We start from the raw sequence: 23283 nt of genomic DNA on the forward strand, positions 1-23283 counted from the left end.
ATGTTTCAACTTATCAGAGTCCTGGCAGATTTATTGGTAAATGGTGACTAAGGGCACTGTATTTCAACTCAGGAAGACATTTATTTACTTAGGTGCTTAAATCTCAGCTTCAATGTCTTCGTCCATAAAATGAAGATTTTTGGACCTGGTGGGTAAGGTTATTAATCACTGATTTTTGGGTAAAACAAGTAAATACTGAATTGTAGAAAATATTATTATTTCATAGTTTGAAGTTAGCCTTGCATGACAAAGAATTAGCCAAGTATTGTTTAGACACCAGACTAGTTTAATGCTTATTTTGGGACACTGGGTCATACTGTCAGCAGAAAACTTTAGGGAACCCAAAGATTTACGTTTGCAAGTTCTAGTTAATTTCTAGTTTTCTGAGAAGTACATTTTAATTAATCAATGCAAGGTTTAATTAATCTAGGCACCTTGTTTAGAAAACTTACTACGTACGAACCAATCAGCTGCTGTTTCTTTCCTCCCTTGTCTGAACCCTACATAATGTGTAACTTTTAGAGGTTCTGGGTGGGGGAACAAGCCACTTATTTTCACTCTCCCCTCCGATGGATGACTTAAACATCTCTCTAACTTATTTTGGTTTAGGGATCTTTTGTTCCCAGCTAGGAACACAGTGGTCACTGAGGTCCTTTTGAAGGTTAAGTCTGTGCTCCTATGAAAAGCCAAACAGTCTTGTGTCTTGGGGAAGGAATGTAAGAGGGTATGTAAAATGCTGTGCTAGAGGGCATCCCTATTCCTTCAGTGGGGATGAAGAAAGTTGGGAGCCCTTCTCTGAGAAGGTGATGCCATCTAACTTTTCTCCAGGCAGCTAAATGTTTCCTGCTTACCTTATTGCTCTTAAATGTTTAGGGATTTCCTTTGATGATCCATCATTTGTTGAAAGAGCACATCCTACTAGCAGCTTAAGGTATCAGGTAAGAGGTTTTTCAATGGAGAATTTGAGGTAGGAGAGTCATAGGATAAAAGTTCTGGTGTCTCTTTGGAAGACAAGAAGGAACAAAATGAGAAGCAGCATAGTATAATAGATAGTTCTGGACTTCACAGTAGGTAGAACCGGGTTTGAATCCATTCTCTGGTATGAGTATTGTGATAAGGAGCAAATTACTTAATCTCTCTGGGCCTCAGTTTCCTCCACTGTAAAATGTGGATAATAATAGCACCTATCTCATAGAGTTGATGTGAGCATCAAATGAGAAGGGGGCAAAATATTTTCAAATTTTAAAGGGCTACATGAATGTGAGCTATTATGAGGATGATAATTATGAATAATTTTGGAAGTACTCTCCAAGATGGATGTTGGCACCTAAGACCTTTCAGCATAGTATATGATGCCTATTATGGACTATAAATGAAAACTTTTGAAAGGAGCTTAAATTCCCAAAAGGTCATAAAATTAGTTGTACTGATGCTTTGTTGTGGCAGAAAATCATACCCATGAGCTTATGCTTATTTTTCATGTCCCTTCATGACAATTACCTTTTTCTGTGATTAGTTCCCAAATCAGAGCTTGATCTGGTATGTATTTGCTTTGTTTCTAAGAATTATACATAACCAGGTCTTGTTGGAGAATCAGTGACATGAGAATGAAGCTTTATCTCTTCCTCATCTTTTTGTTTTCTGTCCTTACATACCAGATATTTTCCAGACCCTAGTTGAAATATCAGTTTATTAGTGTTGACCAATTGGAGCTTCATTAGTTGTTTGATCATTATCTCCTCCTTTTCTCTTCTCTCCTGATCTCCCCTGTCACATATTTCTATTACATTAGAAAGAGACTTTTAAAAAAAGACACACAAAAACCCTAAACCAAGTGCCATATTACTGGTTGATTAGTTTTGCTAATGCAATTTACTAACGTTGAAATACTGATTTTTTCCTTCCAGTCATGCATAAAAATATTTTAAAATAAAAAATTATTGATATCTTTTGTTTTCTTAATATCACCTACATTTCCCAATGTATCCCTCCTTTCTGCTTTCCCAGGATTTCATCTTATATAACAAAGAGTAACAAAGAGGGGGGAAAGTTTTTTAAAACCCCCAAGAAGCACCTCAAAATTGACACTATATTCAGTGTCCCACACCCATATTTTTCTACCTTTGAAAAGAGATGGGGGAGGTACGGACAGACTTCTTAACAATTGCTTTCTTACTGATTTATTCTAGGGTGATTGGTTTGGGAAAGCCAAGGTATGTGCCAGTAAATGTTTTAATAACTGCTTTCTATGTCTCTGCCTCTATCTCTGTCTCTCTCTGTCTGTGTCTCTGTCTCTCTGTCTCTCTATACATATATATGTGTATCCATATATCTATGTATCTATATCTATATATATCTGCCTTTTTAATTTGCCTAGGTCTAGACGATTACAAAAAACCCAAATCAATTCCATTTTTTTAGTGTTTGCCAGTTTCTGATGTATAAATGCTCACACTGGAAGTTTAATCATAGAATTAAGAACTAATTCTAGTTGACTACAGGAAACCCTTGGGAAAACTATACAAAATTTAGAAAGATCCAAGTTCATGCTTGAGGTGAACCAAAAAATTTTAGTGTGATAAGATTATAGGATAGAAAGAAAGGACTTTGTAAGTTTTATTGATGCCTTTCATTTTTTACCTCATATTAATTTCCATAAATAATGAAGTATTTATTATTATTATTCTCAAATATCCAAAATTCAAATTTCCCTTGTAATAAAGAAAAATGTTAGTTTTTGGTTGTTCAGTCATTTCAATTGTGTATGGCTCCTTGTGACCCCATTTAGGGTTTTCTTGGCAAAAATATTAGAGTAGTTTGCCATTTTCCTTTCCTGCTCATTTTACTGAGGGAAACAGAGTAAAGTGACATGCCCAGGGTCACACAGCTAATGTGACTAAAGTCAAATTTGAACTCAGGTCTTCCTGACTCCAGGTGCTCTATCTACTGCACCATCTATAGTTTAGCAAAAATAACTGATAAAGGTGGACAGTCCACCTTTGACACCAAAGACAAGCAGCATTCTGTCTTTATATTCCTCCATAGCTTTGCTAAGAGGAAGGAAGTATATTTTATTATGCTTCTGGGACCACAGTTGGTCATGCAATTACTCAGAATTTGGATTTCTTTTAGTGTTCTTTTCATTCTTGTGATCATACTCTTGTATATTATTCTTTTAGTTCTGCATCTTTTTCTCTGCATCAGTTCATATAAATTAGAAGAGAATTTAGAGACCAATCTTACTCAGCCCTGCCCTCACCTTCCCATTTTACAGAGGAGCCCCAGAAAGGAGAATGATCTTGGGAAAGTCAGACAACTTGTAAATAATAGAATTGGAATTTGACCCTACGCCTTCTGGCTCTATTTCCAATTCTCTTTCCCCTATATCAAGTTTTTCATACATGTATCATTAAAGAAAAGTCAATGGGAGAAGAATATTTGTTCATGTCTAATAACAATAAACACTGTCATTCACGTTTGATGCAGCATTTGTGATTGAGTTTTCATTCATTACGTTCTACAAATGTGTGGGCATCAAGTGGAACTATGATTTTTTTTTCCTAGATTGGCTTCATGAATAGAAACTGGGAGATTTTTTTTTTACCAGAATTGAAAAAGTAACAAATAAATAATGGGATTCTCATTTGTGCTTTTGCATGAAAAATCCCATTATGAGGCAAAATATATGAACATTGATGGCAAAAGTTCTGGCCTTAGCAGAGTCAAGACAACACAGAGCTAGTCATTGACTAATACCTCTGGTGTTTTATAGAAATTGTTTAGTTGTAGGTGATGTATGGGGATAAAAAAGTGCTACGTAACCTGAGGACCCATTATTTAGAAAATGTGTCATGTACAAAGTCTAAAAAGTATAAAACAGGAATCAGTCATTAATATTTAGGTTCATTGTTTCTCCTACGTTTATTTCTATATATATTGAATTCCCTCAAAATGCTGCCATTTTCCTTTATTCTTAAGACAGATGAACTGATTGAAAAAATATGCCTCAAGAAAGAGATTATTACCATCTGAGGAATGTATAAAAGAACTCTTTAAAGACAAGTGCCAATGAGGCATTCAGTGACGACTGACTGTATGAATTTAGGCCTTCCCCTTTCACCCTTCTTCTTCCAGTGAAAATGAATGGAAGTTTCCTTTCTTTACTACCTATGTGACTTTAGGCAACTCACTTAATTTCTCTGGCCCTTCGTTCCTTCATCTGTAAAGTAATGTGAATGATCTAATGAATTCTGAAAGTCCTTTCCAGTTTAGTGAACTTATGATTCTCCCAAGTCAAGAAAACTTGTGATGTCAAATGACAGATGAACCATGAAGGATATGTGTATTTTGACATATGGCACCTTTGACTAGTTTTATAGCGTGGAAAATTTGGATTTAGGATGAAAATAGATCGGTGTTTTAAAAAGCATCTTTGTTTACACAGGACCTGTTCTTAAATCTTTGACCTCAGCTCTTTTCCTCCTAATCAAACACTCATTTCCATGGAAACAAAAATAGGAAAGAACATCCTGCTGATTCTTCCATTTGTATGGAAATATAATTTTAAGCAGTGAAATCCGAAATGAGGCATTTCAAAAGCGGTATTTTCAAACACTTCCTTCAAACTCAACTTCCCCACAGCTATGGGGGCTATACTATAGAACTAGATGAATTTCATACCCAAGATACATTTGAAGATACACATCCCTTTACCTACTAATTACGCAGACGTGTAATTAGCTTCTTCTCATTTTGAGAGCATTGTCTCTTTTCTTTATTCCATGACCAGAACTTTCCCTGTTCCTGAGATGAAAGGGGGACCCCTTGTTGGGGAGGATACAGTTTTTAGAAACATGTGAGTATCTATGGCCAACATATGTTTTTGAAGGGAAGGGAAGTGATTTCTTGGTGAGGAGATGTGCTTTGTGACTCTTTTCATACTGTGACTCATTAAGCTCCTCACATTATTCTGTTATAATTACATTATTTTTACATGGAGAAAGGAAGACAAATACTGTGTTTCATAGTGAAGATTTCATATGATGGTGAGTACAATAGTCATCATTAAATGGGCATTTGAATTAAGAAAATAATCATAGAAAATTCATAGTTCAGCATCAACTTCAAGAATGACTCCTATCTGTCTGACTTTACTAACCTAGTCAGGTAATTTGAAAGAATTACTCTTTATTCATTTATTTTTATATATGTATGTGTGTATATATATATATATATATATATATATATACATACATATATATACATATACATACACACACACACACACACACATATATATACATGTGTCAGGCCTAGAGGCCTAAGGGCTACCCAAGTCTTACCTTACCTATCGCAGGTCTTTGGCTGGCCAAACCGGATAAACGTATGAGAGAAGAGACTTTCCAGAGTCGAACAAGGGTTAGGCTTTATTCAGGGTCTTGGTTACATGTGCAGGGGGAACTCTTCCTGAGGAGAGAGAAATCTCCCAAGGAGGCAAAGATCTTACAGTAAGAAAATGAAAGCGGAAGTGGAAGTGGAAGAGGGAGAGAGGGGAGAGAGAAGAGAGAAGAGAGGAGAGAGGGAAGAGGGGCTTTCTGTCCTCTAAGGGCCCCTCAGCGCTAAGAGCACCTTCAGGCTTTCCTGACCCTACTTAAGCTCTCCCGCTGCATAGTTTGCACCTGAATACCGTGCCTGTTAGACAACAATAGGTGTGCTCAGACCCGGGCCAATTTGGAGGGCGGGAATGCTCTCTCCCAGCACGGTTCCCACGGGAAGAGGCGGAAATGCACGAGATAGCCCGATCTCACACCTCAAATCCCTGCTGTTCCCTGGAGGGCCTCATGAGAACTCTAAGGTTTAGAAGTCCTTATCTTTACCCGCCCGAGACTGTCCACATGGAACTGAGCTTACACCCCCAACATATATGTATATAAAATCTCCTCTTTCTGACATTCTAGGTCTTTGACAATTTGGTCCCACCCAACCTATTCAGCTTGATCCCACTCCCCACTACCGTCTCTTTTCTGATTACCACCCACTTTTAAGTTCCTTCATGTGCCTGCCTGGAGTGCTTTTTGCTATCTGCCTGTTCGCATCGTACCTATGCTGCGTGCATGCTTATGTAGTCTGCTAACCAAGTCCTTCAGGTCATTTTCAGGTCTCCTTAGACTTATTTCCAGTAGCAATGATTAACCATTGCTTAGTTTCCTTATCTATAAAGTGGGAGTAATAATTCTGGTACTACTCACCTTTCACTGTTGTTGTGAGATAGGGCTTTATAAATCTCAACTCACTATAAAATATGAGTAATGATGATAAGAATCAATCAACATGCATTTATTAAGTGCCGACTGCGTGCACCATACCAGACACTAGGATACAAATAACGAAACAATCTTTACTCTCAAGAATTTTACACTATAAAAGGAAAACAAATTTATATGTAAACAGTATAAGGAGGATAAATACAAAGCAGTAAAGTAAGAAATAGCTTGGGAAAGAGGGCACCAACAGTGTGGGGATAAGGAAAGGTTACATGTAGAAGATAGTGCTTAGACTATCTCTTGAAGGAAAGTAGGGATTCTAGGAGGCAAGACTTCACGTTGTGTCTGCTGCTCTGCTTGGTGTAAGCGTCACAGAACAAGATGTCCCACCATGGGTTACCCCTGGTGTTCTACCCTCCATCTCTCCTTCAATCTCCCCACCCCATCCTTTCCTACTTCCTTTTGTCTATGGTTTCCTTCTTTATCTTTTTTTATTAATTGTGTGCCCAGCACTTAGTACAGTGCCTGACATGTAGGAGATTAATAAATGTTTATTGAATTGCTCAATTGTTTTTGTTTGTCCTTCGTTGGCATCACAGGCATGATGTCTTGACTTTCAAGTGACTTGGATTTAAGTGAGGCAGAGCTGTGTGAAGTCATCAGCCTCATTCTCTCTTCTAGAGTCATCAGAATCCAGTGGGAGGACAAAAGTGAGGAAGACTGAAATGGACAGGTGAGGAGAGAGTGCATTCTAGGTATGGAGAATGGTCAGTGCAAAGACACAGGGGCAGGAGATAAACTGTTGTGTGTGAGGAAAAGAGAAGCCAGTCCAGCTAGATCACAGAGTGCAAGAACGTGAGGTCAGTGCGTGCTCTGAGAGATTGTCTCCCATCCACATTGTCTATATCTTGTATGTTCATGATGGTTTGCATGTTGTCTTACCCAGGAGACTGTGAGCTCCTTGAGAACAAGGACTGGTTTTTGCCTTTCTTTGTATCTCCAGCACCCAGTTTAGTGCCTGGCACATAGTAAAGACATAATAAATGCTTATTATATGCTGAATATTCTAGTGGGATTTCTTTCACTCTTTGCCTCCCCCATTGTTAATTTGGGAGTGTTGTGCTGTTTGTGAGCAGATATAGCCAAACACAAAACCATGGGGTTCTCCTCCTGCACTCTCCCTTCTAACCTGTCTCAGAAGCACCTGTCATGACAGGGATGGAATTTGTGGAATGCAGAAATACATCAATATGTCTCTCCTTTTGTGAGCCATGCCCCAGATTGTGACAAGTTATTGTATTTCGGAGCAAAACTGTATTTTGGTCTGATTTATGTTTAGAACCAATTTCAGTTAATTCCTTCATGCTGGCAGCCATCTGTTTGGGTTAATTTTCATTATTCTAACTTATGATCTGTATGTTATGCTTATAAAGTACCTAGTCTGAGGCATATTTTTTCTCTTTTTTGCTACTTGGTTTTGTTTTCTGCAACTGTTATTGTCAAGAGCTGTGTTTTTCAGTACCAGACAGCTCTTACTGAAAATTATTCTCACCTCCCCAGCCAGGGAAAGGGCCCAGAGATTTGGCAAAACTTAACGATTGTTGTGATTAAAATATCTCACAGATGATGTAATGCTAAGTCCTCCACTGGAGACATTGAATGGTAGGAACATCAGTGAAGGGGAAAAGAGGAGGATCATGGTGTCCCCTCCCTCGGGCAAATGATAGTCTAATATTCCCAGTCTGATGTGTCATAAGTTTAATTGGTTTTGGCCAAAGTACAAAAGGTCTTGGGAGTTCTGAGTGAATTCTGTGAAGAAATTTCTATGAGAGCAGGTAGGGACTTTATTAATTTTCAGACAATATAATTTAATAAATCAGGCATGTTCTCACATTTTACTGCACAATGTAGCAGTCCTCTTAATATGATAATTAGAAAACTGGCTTTTGGATTTAAAAAGATTCAGGTTAACCATGATTAAAAGCCTGCATGAATTTTGTGTACTTTTGCGATAGATTATGAGTTGAGCTATTTGAACAATTTCCCTACATATAGGAGACTTAAGGGTATCACATTCCTCTTCCACCCATAAACCTCTCTTTGCCAAATGGGATGATGGTAATTTTGTACCAGTTTATTAAGGGTTGAGTTGATCCCAAATTAATTTAAACTTTTTACCAACTTTTTTTTTACCTCCAATTAACTTGGAAGTGCTTACTTTTATGTCTCCTAAACAAATGTATGAAGATATATAAAGCATGACTTGAAAGTAACCCAATTCATATGAACTAGGAGTATTTGGAATACAATCAAAATACAGCATTAATTAATTTCTAACATTTATATAGTATTTTAAGGTTTGCAAAGTGCTTCACACACTATCTCATTTTTATTCTCATAACAAATCTAGGAAGAGGTGCTGTTACAATCTCATTTTGCAGATGAAGAAATTGAGGCAGATAGAGCTTAGGTGACTTGCCCAGAGTCACAGAACTAGTGGATGTTTGGGATGGGATTTGAACTCAGCTTTTCCTGAGTTTTCTCTATTGAGCTACCTAGCAGCTACATACTGGTTATGAAAGAAGTTATTGGCACCAGTGCCAATGCCTATCTGTGATAATGAATTAGCACCTTTCTTGTGTCCTCCATAATAGCATGCACTGCCTAATAGAATATAACGTATTGTGCTTGGGACTCTGAGAAGTAATGACTAGATGTCATACCAAGGCACACCCGCAGTCTAGCAATGACGCACACTTTTCTTTCCCTCTTTCGCTGGCAGTACTGACTCCTTAGTTCCCTAATGGTAGTGAATTAGGGTCCCCCACCATCCAGGGGTGGTCAGGTTCTAAGGGCCTAGAAGACCTAGGAAGTTTATTGTCATTTTTTTGGCCACACTACCATATCTATCCATCTGTGCCCAGATGGGCATCTTCTCAATGAAGTTGTTGAGCAAAAGGATGAGCTTCTTGGCTCCTTTTAAAGATGAGGGCAAAAGGCTAAAAACAATTAACACTTACAAGGTATATTACAATATTCTGGCAATTTCTTGGAGAATGACCTTGGGTTGTTCTCTCAAATGATAATCCAAGGCCTCATGTTTTTTTATGATCTTTATCTTGGAGCTCAAGATGTGAAATGTTAATTCATATTGCATAGGGGAAGAGAAATAACCTTCCCATACATGAAGACTGTAACAAGGAGGAAAAAGCACAATGAATATATGTGTATATGTGTGTTTGCACCTATATATTCTGTAGCAATCAATACTAATTCATCTGCATTTTTCAATGTGAAAAGGATAACATTTTGTAGTTACACAATTCTAAGAAACAAAACCATATTATGTCTTTATCCATAAAATAAGAAAGTAGCATGGAAGACAGAAATCAGACATTGTAGAAAGCCTTGCATAATTGTAAGTTTCACTGACCCTGACATGATCTTTCCCTGCAACCTTTGCAAAGTGTTAAATTCTGTGATTATTGAATGCTTGGCACAAAGCAGAATCACAGTAGGGCTTTTAGAGTCCACACTACTGGTTCACAAACAAGAGCTCACTGCTTCGCTTACAGCTCACAACACCATGTGATAGCCCATGGAATCACTTCAACATTATACATATATTAATCTGGGATTGAGAATGGGGAAGTCTGGTTCTCAAAAGAGTAACTTTTCAGATCTACATTCCTAGCACCACAGGCTTACCTTACAGATGAGTGCTAGGTACACTAAGATTCATTATAAAGCATTTGAGTGTCCCCTTAGAGTTAGCTAGTAGTGACCATATAGGATTTGAACTAAGATCTTCCTGATTCCAAGCCCAGATCTCTATCCATTGCACTACCCAGCTGCCCCATGCATTTAAAGACACATTTACTGCTAAATGAAATGAAAAGGAAAAGAAAAATTATCATGTCTCCTGATTTTTAAATTTCTCAAGCTCAAGAAGCCGTTATTCCAATTGCAGTAGTGAGTTTGGTCACCCTAATTTGGTCACCATGTTGATCTGTCCATCATATGAAAAAGACAGTCTTTTATGATCATTCTATGGTACCTTATACATTCCCACATGTAAAAATGAAAGACTGTTGGAAAAAGCACTGGCTTGAGATCCAGATGCAGCTACTTTTCTAGTTTGGGGCAAGTCCCTTTGTGTCCCTGGAGCTCAGGTTCTTCCTAAGTAAGAGGAGGAGAGTGGACTAGGTGATGTCTAAAGTCCCCCAAATCTCCAAGATCATAAAGTGATGGCCCACTTGGCCATCACAGTGGAGTCTATGGCAGTGAGCAGTGATAATCATGCATGACTACTTTAAAGTCTCCTTTGAATGAAGTGTCATGAATAAATGTAGGCAGCCATCCAGAAGTGGGGAAAACCTCTTTTATGAAAGACAATTTCATTTTCATTTGAGCAGGTCCCATCTAGGGGTTCATTATGGGATTGCAGCTTACTCACTTGGACCTGGAAAGGACCTTAGAAACTCTTAAGAGTTTGTCCAGATCCACACAGATAGTGAGAGGCACATTTAGGATTTGATTCTAGGTTTTCTGACCCAGCATGCTGCTTCTTTCCCACTATATTTTTGTGGGATAATCAAACTGATTTTTTTTTTAAATCACAGGATCTTAGAACTGAAAAACATATAAGAGGAGAGCCCACAGTCCTCCAAAATAGTTGATTCCACTTGATAGATAGCTCTAATTGTTGGGAGCTCTTTCCATGACATCAAGCTAAAACTTGCATTGATAACTTCCACCATTTGTTTCCAGCTCTGTGATCAAGCAGAACAAGAATGATCCCTCACTGTGTCACCTACTTTCAGGTATCTGAGGATAGTAATTTTGTCCTCTCTTTTCAAGACTAAACACCTCTATTTCCTTCAACCAGTCCTCAAGTGGGATAAACTCCATTCCTTTTACTTCTTATGTCCTCTTTTCTGGATGTGGGAGCCTAAAATCATAGATCTAGAAGTATCTCAGAGCTTCATCTAGTCTAGCCTTCTCATTTTAGAGACATGACCTGGTTTGTAGAAGTCCATTTTAAATATGGCGCCCACGATATTTCAGATGGTTTCTGACTAGGGCAATGTACTATAGGACCATCACCATTCAGAAACAATTATTTTCTTCATGCAAATGAAATCAACCACTTTCCCAAGAAGATTTCCTCCTTCTACTCTTTCCTTTCTTGGGATAGGCCCAATTCCCCCAATCCTACTCATTCAATCAGTGTGAGTTTTAGAAGTGCCTACTATGTGTCTTTTGTAGATGAGGAAACAGACATCCAAAGAGATTGCTCAAGGTCACACAAGTAAACTTTGGAAGAGTTATAATTTGTACCCACCTTCTGGGGACCACTAAAAAGATGAAAAGACCACTTTTGCCATCAGTCTTCCATTGGGGTAACAACATATATACATAAAAAAGTATGTGTAAAATACAACCTTGGGGAATTCTAGGTAATATGAGCAGGCACTACTAGGTATTGGGATAAGAAGTCTTTTATAGGAGAAAGAATTTGAATTGAACTTTAAAGGAAGCTAGGACTTCAAAAGAGACCAAGATGTGGTGAAAGGGCAATACATAACTCATCTTGACTAACATTTCTGTTGAACATACACAGCAATTAACATTGCATTAACCCCTAATTTTTGGACCAGTGGTCCTTCCAGCTTAGGCAATTCTTCTTGCTGCTATTTCCATAAAAGCAGAGAGTCTTCACTATACTGACCTGAAAATGGGCAAGAAAAGGGTGGGTGTGAAGTCATTCCTTGTCTTCATTTTTGCGTGTTACAGGGGGAATAAAGCAGAGGGCAAGGGATGAGATGGATGAAATTGACCTGGGCAAGAGTTGATTCAGGATGAATGATATAAAGTCTGCAAAGAAACCATGGTAGCTTTAGGAGAACTGTGATGTGAGGACTGTGATTACCCCTACCTTCCATGACCCCAGCCCTTGCTCAGTGGGGAATATACCAATATGTCAGGGATTTCTTTAATCCACATTTTTTATTACTTTTTTATTCTCATGTAAGCACAACTTTATTAACTTTTAAAAATTATTTATTTTTAATTTTCAACACTCACTTCCAGAAGATTTCAAATTCTATATTTTCTCCCATCCTTGCTTTCTCCTTCCCCAAGACAGCATGCAGTCTGATATAAGCTCTACATATACATTCATATTGAACATATTTTCACATTAGTCTTGTTGTAAAGAAGAATTAGAACCTATAAGAGGAATCATGAGGAAGAAAAAACAAACTGAAAAGAGAGAGTAAATAGTCTGCTCCCATCTGCATTCAGACTCCATAGTTCTTTCTCTGGACGTTAATGGCATTTTCCATCATGAGTCTTTTGGAGTTGCCTTAGATCCTTGCATTGCTGAGAAGAGTTAAGTCTATCAAGAGTTAAGTCTGGTCGTTGCACAATGTCGCTGCTATTGTATACAATGTTCTCCTGGTTCTGCTTACTTCATTCAGCATCAGTTCATATAAGTATTTCCAGCTTTTTCTTAAATTCACCTACCCAGCATTTCGTATGGAACAGTAGTATTCCATTATATTTATATACCACAACTTGTTCAACCGTTCCCCAGTTGATGGGCATTCTCCCAATTTCCAATTCATGACCACCACAGAAAGAGCTGCTATAAATGTTTTGTACATTTGAATCCTTTTCCAATTTTTGTGATCTCTTTGGGATACAGACCTAGAAGTGGTATTGCTGGATCAAAGGGTATGCACAGTTTTATAGCCCTTTGTGCATAGCTCCAAATTGCTGTCCAGAATGGTGATCAGTAATTTTCCCACAACTTCTCCAACATTCATCATTTTCTTGTTTTGTCATGTTAGCCAATCTGATAGGTGTGAGGTATTACCTCAGAGTTGTTTTGATTTGCATTTCCCTGATCAATAGTGATTTAGAGCATTTTTTCATATGACTATAGATAGATTTAATTTCTTCATCTGAAAATTGCCTGTTCATATCTTTTGACCATTTCTCAATTGGGGAATTTTTTTTACTACATTTTAAACTGACTAGAAGGAGTGCAGTTATTCAATTAATGCATTTGGGATTTAATTCAAATAAAAGAAGCCAGTTACTACTAAGAGATCCAGTTCATCAAGTGGATATTAAGTGTGTATGGAATAATGGTAAAAACACTGAATCTGGAGTCAAAGAACTTGCTTTTGAATGCCTCTTTGTCATCTATCCCCTGGGACCTTGGGTAAATTACTTAACCTCCCTGTGTCTCAGTTTCCTCACCTATATAATGAAGGGTTGGACTAGATGTTCTCTGAGGTCTCTTCCAGCTCTACCTCCTGTATACTCATGATTCTTTGGCCTAAAATAGAACCTTGTTCTCTAAAGGAAGAGGGAAGGCAGGTGACACGCGATGGGTAGCTGTCCACTATCTCTGAGCAGCCCCAGCCCATGAAGGGAATAGTCATGGTCTCTTTCAAAGGGATTCAGGCTTGTTTTTGTTGTTCTTAATTATACAAGGATGTAGATGTGGTAAACTGGTTCCCTAGTTCAAGTGTCCTATGAACATGAATGGAAGTATATATGTATATATGTATGTGTATATGTATATATCTCTTTTCTCCAATTGCCTATAATTAAAACTTAATATTTTATTCATTTATGAATGTAAGCAACTAGATATTATGCTAAAGAATCCATAGTGTGGAACCATACTTCCAAGGGGGTCCATGACAGAACAAAAAGATTCAGGACCCTTGCTTTCATTGGTAGTGGCAAAATTCCTATATTTAATAATATTTAATATTTAATAATATTTAATAATAATAGCGTCTACTGTGTGTCAGGTGCTGTGCTAAGCATTTTACAAATGTTATTTCATTTGATCTTCACAACCACCCTGGGCACAGATGCTACTATTGTCCCCATTTTACAGATGAAGAAACTAAGGCAAAGAGAGGTTAAGTAATATGCACAGTATCACAAAGCTAGTGAGCATTTGAGGCTTGATTTGAATTCAGGTCTTCCTGATTCTAGGCTCAGTGTTCTATCCATTGAGCTACTTCACTATACTTTTGGAAAGACTAGACATGTGAGAGTAAGAGAGAACATTGATCGAACACAGGTAAGCACTTATGGAGGGGGAGACCCTCAGAACTTCTTGCTTTTGGGGGATAGTTTTTGGAGCTGATTCAATGTAGTGTACATGGGCAGTAAGTTTGAAGGTGAGTTCAAGGCAGTTAAACTTTGCCTGTGACTCTGATGGAGAATATTTAATGGATATTACCCTATGTGTTGAGCCCTATGCAATGATCTTGGCATTTTTTAGTTGGATATGATGTCACGGCTGACAAATTGGATATCTGATATAGCAGCTCTCTTTAATTTCCACAGGGAATAGGAGAATGATTAGGAGGAACTGTTACCCAGATCAGTGTAAAGTGTCTGCTGTTTAATTGTTGTAGTATCTAGGTCCCTAGACAGGGAGATATAAAGCTTGAAAACAAAGGGCAATTGGGCTCAAAAGGGAGGCAGCTTGATAGTAAATGCACTATAGTATCATTGGTATTCATATCATGTGTGGTAAGAGCATTGTCTCTGAATTGTAGTAAAGATCTACATGGAGAAGTCTTTGAAAATAGGATAGAAGCATAGGAACTATGGAAAGCAATTTGGAACTATACCTTCCAAACTGTTAAGCTGCATATATATCCCTTGCCTCAGTGATATCTTGATTAAGTGTATACCCCAAAGAGATCAAAGAAAGACCAAAGGTACCAATAGGTACAAAAATAATTGTAGCAGTTTTTTTTTTTTTCATGGTAGCAAAGAAGTGGAAATTGCAGGAATGCCTGTAACTTAGAGAGTGACTGAATAAGTAAAGGAATACTATTATGCTGTAAGAAATAGTGAAGAGGAGGTTTCAGAGAAACCTAAGAAGATTTGTATGAATGAGTGAAAAGTGAAGTGAACAGAGCCAGGAGAATGTTTATACAATAACACCAATGTTGTAAATACAAACAACTTTTAAAGACTTATGAAATCTGACCAATCATATCAAATGACCAACCTTGATTCCAAAGAACTAGTGAAGAAAACACATAGTATCCAGCTTCTGATCCTCATGGGAAGATGGCAGTCTTCGAGTGCAGGTGGAGACATTTTTATCTTGAACATTGCCAGTATGGAAATTTGTTTAGCTGGATTATGTGGTTCAGTTGTTCACTCACGTCTGACTCTTCATGACCCCATGAACTGTAGCTCACCAGGACCATCTATCCTCCACTATCTCTCAAAGCTTCACTATACATATTGGGAGGGGTGTGTGGGGTGTTCAGGGAGAACTGACAACTTTGGTGTGAGAGCTTGCCAAGCCCCTTTCAGGGCTGCTCATCCACCTTTGGTGTCCACCTTCACCCAGTTCTCACCTGTGGCTCCAAGAAGCTGTAGAATGTGCAGTAGCCACACCCAAGTGAAATCGTCCTGGCAGATGGGCTAAATCAGGTTGAGGGTAACTGATAGACCTCAAACCCATAAGTATGTTAGGGGAATGTCTGTCCCAAGCACGTGAAGACTTTCCCTGGTGGAGTGGCAGGTCAAATAAGTGCTGTATTTGGAGTCAGAGTATGTCCTTCTAGAAGTCACATAAGCTTTTGAAGCCACAGTTTTCTCAACAGTCAAATGAGAAGCTTGAACTAGATGACCTCAAAACTTCCTTCCATTTCTAAATCTGTGATCTTATGTTCTGTTCATAGGCAGGAGGTATGGATTGAGTTATCATTTTCTAAGTCCTAAAAAGAAGAATTTATTATATAGTGCCTATGGCAACCTGTTTGGCCATCTTTGCCTGAGCCACTTGAGGTTTTCAATGTAGCATAGCTTCTCAGAACTTGAAATAGGTTTCAAAGGTGTTCTTGATTTTCATGTTGATGGGGTCCCTGTTGTTTTGCGCAAATATTTTCTGACAAGAGATAACCTGATGAAATTTATAAAAGTCTATCTTAAATACAGAGTGGCTTGGATTTTGTCAAGTTCCTGCTACCCAGATCTGTTATTTAAGGGGATTTTGTCAGTCATGGCACAGGGAAGATGAAGAAATGTTTCTGGAATCTGCCCTTAGATATTCTGCTGGCCTATCATAGCCTTCACACACCTATTTCTGGGTCTATGATTTTACTAGCCCTTTCTTAAATTTCTTTACTTAGAGAACCACTTATAACAGGGGCTTCCTAATGGTGAAAAATAGAATTAACTACTCAGTCCCTCGTTCTTCTGGTCCTCACTGAGAGGGCCCAAGTCACATAACCCCCCAAATCCTTCCTTCTTGCCTCCATCCCCGGTATCCCTAGGGTTTTGGTTGAGAAATTGAAGACCAATCACATACCTGCCTATGCCTAAAAAGTCTACAGTGCCTTTAAAAAGACACACTGATCCCATTCTCAGGCAATTTTTTGTAATGAAGTAGCTGTCAGAAGACTAATTTCAAATATGTCAGTCTAAGTACAATGTTGACTATGTACACAAAAGCCAAATGAAAGCTACTCTGTGGGTGCCACGACCTCCATGTGCCAGGTGGCACTTTGTTATAGTGAAAACAGCACTGACCTTGGAGTCCTAAGACTTGGGTTTGAATTTCTTATTTGTACTAGCCTGCTCATTCACCACCCACTTTTCCACTGACCTTTTGGTAATGCCAACTTCATTTTTTTTTAAAACAACGTTCTCTGATTTTCAACCATATTACAACATTAGTAGAACAGTGGTAATAAAAAAGATGCTCCTTTGTTTCTGGGATAAACTTGGGGCTGTTAAAAGAACTCTGCAGTTTCCAAAGGCAATTCATCTCATTCTGCCCTTGTCCAATTCTGGACTCGAAATCTATAGCTTATCGTTCCACTGTCCTGGCCATTCACAGAAACCTTTATCACCTCTCACCTAAACTATTATTTCCAAATTCCTGTTCTTGCTTCCACCCTTGACCTTCTCCAATCCATCTTCCACATAGCTGTCAAAGTGATATTGTTCAGTTGTTTCAGTTCTGCCCTACTTTTTGTGACCCCATTTCTTGGTAAAGATACTGGAGTAGTTTGCCATTTTCTTCTCTAGCTCACTTTTCAAATGAGGAAATTGACGCAAACAGAGTCAAGTGACTTGCCTGGGGTCACACACCTAGTAAGTGTATGAAGTCTGATTTGAACTCAAGTCTTCTTGACTCCAGGACCAGGGCTCTCTCCACTCTAATATTGCTAATGCCTAGTTGTGACCATGTTGTTTCCCTGCTGAAGGAGCTAGATTGGCTCCCTATTGACTTGAGTAAAATGAAATGTCTTCGTTCAGCCTTTAAATCCCTGCACAGTCTGTCTTTAGCCTACCTTTAATTTTTTTAAAAATTGTATTCTGAACTTAAGAAATAAAACAAGCATTTCCATAATGTAGTAGATAAGGAAAAAAGATGATTGTACATGAAACTGCAAATCTATTATATACAAATTGCTATTTCTTTTAAATATGTAATAAAATTATGATGTAACTTTCTTTTTTCACTTTTTTATTCCCTTCCCCCATCTACTATGAGATGCAAATATGCATATATAGATGTATATGTGCATATATGTGTATATATGTGTACATGCACACATGTACATACATATATACATACAAACAAATGCACATATATGCATATATACATACATAGGGGTGCGTGTGTGTGTGTGTGTGTGTGTGTGTGTGTAAAGTCATTCTATACTTACTTCTATTTCTCTGGATGAAGATAATGTCTTCCTTCATATGTCCTTTGTAGTTAATTTGGTTATTTGTAATAGTCACAATGACTTAGCCACTCAAACTTGTTCTTAAAACAATATTCCTGTCAATGTATACAATGTTCTCTTGGCTCTCCTCATTTCATTCTTCATTATTTTATGCAAGCTTATCCATTTTTTTCCTAATAGCATTGAGCTCACCATGTCTTATAACATAGTAATATTCCATCATGATCATATACCAGAATTTGTTTAGCCATTTCAGGTTTGTACCACTGTTTTCTCCTTCACATTCATACCCACTAGCCTACTTGGTGATTCCTGTACCCAATATTGTATCTCCTTCCTCCAAGTATTTATATTCTCCTTCCCCTTTCCTGGGAGGTACTTCTTTTCTTACCCCTGCTTTTGAGAATTCCTAGCTTCTATCAAGGCAATTCTTAAATTTCAAATTCTATTATACACATTTGTTGATTCTCTCTGTCCCTAATTGCTAATGTATAACACGTTAATTAATTACATTTGTGTTTACTTATATTTATATTGTTTTCCTCTATTATAGTATAAACTCCTTGAGAGAAATGACTATTTTGTTTTTGTCTTTGTATCCTTAATTCCTAGCACACTGTCAACACGCAGTAGGTTGGTTGGTTGTTGTCCTTTGTCTTTGAAGAGGACCAAAATGGCATCACCATGATGAAGTGAAATTTCAGTGTGTCTGATTGTGGCTGATGAGACCAATACAAGCTCGGAATGCTCTAGCACAGGTTGGACACCGATAGTCCGTGTGAATATTTGGATTGAATACTCCAAATTGGCACATCCTGTGTTTACTTGTGCTGTCTCAATTCTGCTTTGCTCAGAGCACAGCATCCTTTCTGATGTGAGCACGTCATGTTGAGCAGTCCTGTGCCAGTGCTCCTATGTTGCACAGTCAGATTCAAAGTTCTTGAGAGAGAGACCTTGAGAGTGTCCTTGTATTGCTTCTTCTAACCTCCATGTGATCGCCTGCCTTTAATCCTTGTTGAATGAATGAACAAACATATAGTCTGGAAAGTAAGCATTCTTTATCTACTTGGAAAACCAGTTGTCCAGTTTCATAAGTCAACATCAATGTTCTTGTAGTTTATAGGTGCACCTCAAAAAGATCTACTAGTCTTCTAGCCTATCTCTTCCAGAAGAGATAAGGAAACTGAGGCCAAGGATGGTGATTTGACTTAACATATAACAGAGCTACTTAAGGTATTGAAAGTAGACTTGGCAACCTTGAGTTCTTTTGCCTTGATACTCCTCACAAGGTGAGAACCCTATCAAAAGCTTTCATGATCTTTATTTACTTTGGTGTCTGACATTTCTCCTACAGATTGGGAAGTAGAAGCATGTCCTCAAAGACAGTAGATGATCAATAAATATTGTTTGATGAACAAAAGTGAATCAATGATAAGGTATTCTGCAAAGCAAATATTTATTTCTAGAGAGAAATTGAAGTTGACAGAGGACTGATAAGCTTGTTGTGATAGAGTACAGAATGAAACTGGTGACTCTTGACTGCATCTCTTATTCAAATCATCAGAAAGCATTCATTAAATGGGGAGATGTTTTCAATTTTAGTTTTAGAGCTGATCAGAGATTCTTTTGATTTAAGTCTGTTTCCTTTTTTTTTTTTTGGTTATTTCAATGTGCTTAAAATTGTGTTCATCACTAAGGCATTGCACAAGGGAACAGGAAATTACATCCATGCAAATGAATAATAGGAAATTATAACAGTTTTATTAGGAGGAACATTTACTCAGTATTTTAAGAATTTGTGATTCCATCTATGAAATTCAACCACACCCACAAACATGATTTGTATCCTTTCTGTAACTTTCAGAGGCAGTGTATTGCAGCAAATAGAGTTCTGGGCTTGGGGTCAGGAAACCCTAGATTTGATTACCATCTCAAATACTAGCTGAGTGAGAATCCTGACTTTCTCTTCTATTGTTTGTGTGACCTTGGGCAAATCACTTCATATTTCTAGATCTAATTTTCCTCATATATTAAATAGAGGAATTTTGACTTCATCTTTGAGCTCTAAGGTCTTTTCCAGCTCTAAGCCCATTATCCTATGACTTACAAGATGGTCTTTAGCAGTTACTTTGACAGTTCCTGGTGATGAATCTCTTCAAAATTTTCTGGTTCTTGGACAACAAATATATAGTAAATCACAGGGTGCTATAGTAGAATGCTATTCTGATGTTTAATTACATTACTGATTTGACTCTCTCCCCAAGGCTTTGCCAGCAGAGTACAAGCACTGTCAGGTCTTACCACATGGGAAATACTTCAAGGATGGACTTGGTGATGATGAAAGGAATACTTAATGAAAATTCTAGACTCCCTCAGGTGTATAGACTTCATCATTGATCCTGATTCAAAGCAGAACTCAATTTAAACTGTGCTATTCAAAAGGACATCTTTCTTAGCTTTAAAGAGCTCAAGGGAAAGTGACTACACGGTCTCCCTTAGCAACTTATTCTTATTGCTACAGAATCCAGGCAATCCAAAGTAAAATGTGCTGATATTCAAGGTCAGATGTTATAGAAAGGGAAGGGGGTAATTCTATGTCTGTTTTAACAAAATGTAACATTTTAGGGGGCGATAAGAAGGGAAATGAAGGACTAAGGAAAACAAAGAAGTTTGAAATTGAGGAAAGAAGAGGAATGGTAAACTAGGGGGTATAGAAATGAGGAAAGGAGAAAACTGGGGGAGAATTGAGAAAAGAAGATGGAGGAGTTATAGTAAAATCTCTACTCCATCCTTTCCAGAACCTTGTTGCTGTCATCTATGGATTTCCAGAGAACTTCATTCTTTTCAGTAAGTTTACCTGGCTCAAATCTTCTTCTCCATCTAAACCTTTACCTGCATCAAACACTTGGAATTATTTCCTTCATCACAAAAAAGGACAAAAAAAATGAAGACAAAAATTAGACAAATATCCTACACACATCATGGCAATTTCCTGTTTTGAACCCCAGCTCCTTAGTATCTTAAACTTCATAATGGCCTACCTTAACTACACATAGGGGTGGTCCTACTGCAGAACCACCAGTTCTCCCATCCCCCAGATGCTAGAATTTCTAATTATGGTTTTGAGCATAAGTGTTAAAACGCTTTCATTACCTGTCTCATGGGATTTGCATGAGGTAGCACACTATAAATGCAAATTATTGTTTTAATGTATTCAGAGAGTATCATTGGTTTTAAGAACACAGAGAAAATATGTGCAACCTTACATACAAAATACTATGATGCCCTGTGTTTAATTCTATCTTGCTCTTCAGAACAATTTGTTTAGTATGATTCCACATACACTAATTGAACACATACTACGAAAAGTCAACGATAGGCACTGGGGACATAAAGAGGTGAGATAACAGTTCTTGCCCCCAGGGAACTTAAAATCTAGTGGGTGTGGTGGAAGTGGTGAGACATGTTTACAATTAACTATAATATACCTAATTTGAGAAATGCAAAGGATAGGTCCCACAGAAGTGCTGGGAGAATCTGGGGGGAGAAAGATCACTTCCAGCCGGAGGGTAGGGGCCAAGGGAGGCATCATAGAAATGGTGGCTCCTGAGTTGGGTCTTGAAGGGATTGAAAAGTTTTTTTTTTTTTTCAATAAATGGAAAGTCAGAGATAGAGGTATAGAAAAATCAGATTGATAAATGATCTGAAAGTATGAACAGGAAGTTCTCATGGGAAGAAACTCAAGCCATATAGCCTTATGAAAAGATGTTCTAGAATCACTTATAATTAAAGAAATATAAACAAAACCACTTCTGAACAATTACCTCCCATCCATCAGAATGACAAAGATTGGAAAAAAAGAAAAGTGATAAATGTTGGAAAGGCTGTGTGGAAACAGACACATTGATGCACTGTTGACAGACCTGTGAATGGGTACAACTATTCTGGAAGGCAATTTGGAATTATTCACAAAAGTCACTAAATGGTGTATGATCTTTGAAATCAGTTCTTCTGGGCCCAAATTAAGTCAAAGAAAATGAAAAAGTCCCCTATGTACAGAAATATAACACCTTTTTCTCATGTGTGGTGGCACTCCTCTCCAAAAAAAAAAGCAACCCTGGGAACTTAGGGGCTGCCATTCAATTGAAGAATGTCTGAATAAGTTAAGGTAAATGAATATGATGGAAAATGATTTTACTGAAGAAATAAGAAAACAAGTGGTTTCAAAAAGTCATGGAAACATTTGTATGAACAAATGCAGAGTAGAGTGAGCAGATCAAAACAATTAAACTATAACACTGATATTATGAAAATGAATAATTTTGAAGACTTTTATAAACTGATGACAAATGAAGTGCGTAGAATCAGCTGAACAATTTTTACAACAGCAATCCTATGAAGATAAATAACTTTGAAAACTGTTAGAATTGTTATCAACATGATGGTCATCCATGATTCTAGAGAATGGGTGATGTAACATACTAACCATCTTCTTATAGAACAATGATGAATTTAGAGTAGAGGGTGAGGTCTTTCTATTTTTGTATACAGTCAGTGGTGAGTAGCTAGGGGGTATGGTGGGTAGAGTGCAAGACCTGGAGTCAAGTAAACTCATTTTCTTGAGTAAAAATCCACCCTCAGATTCTTACTAGCTATGTGCTGGGTAAGACACTTAACCCTGTTTCCCTCGGTTTCCTCATCTGTAAAATGAGCTAAAAAAGGAAAATGGCAAACCAGTTTGATATCTTTGCCAAGAAAACACTAAATGGGGCCATGAAGAGTTGGAAACAACAATGACAATAAAAATCCTTTAAAACTATTACTTTGTGCAGCTAGGTGGTGCAGTAGATAGAGCACTGGACTTGGAATCAGGAAGACTCATCTTCAAGAGCTCACATTTAGCCTCAGATACTGACAAGAGAATCCCAAATGGGGCCATGAAGACTCAGACCTGACTGAAATAACTCAACAACAATACAGTCAATGAGGGAATTGGTTTTGCTTGACCATTCTTATTTGTTACAATAAATTTGTTTTTCTTTTCTCTTTTCTAAAAAAAATAATGAGATGAGAGGTGGAAGGGGGAGAAAATAGATTTCTTTTCATTAAAAAGCACTTTAATCTAGGAAGTTTGGGGAAGGGAATGCTACAGATGTTGAATGTTTCATGCACGATCAAATGAGATCACTATAATGCTTGTTTTGCTTGTTCTATTGAGTTAAAAGAGGTCTTCCATGGAATAAAAGTAGTCTGAAAATATTACC

Source organism: Notamacropus eugenii, chromosome 6 (assembly GCF_028372415.1).
Source record: "Notamacropus eugenii isolate mMacEug1 chromosome 6, mMacEug1.pri_v2, whole genome shotgun sequence".
NCBI lineage: Eukaryota > Metazoa > Chordata > Mammalia > Diprotodontia > Macropodidae > Notamacropus > Notamacropus eugenii.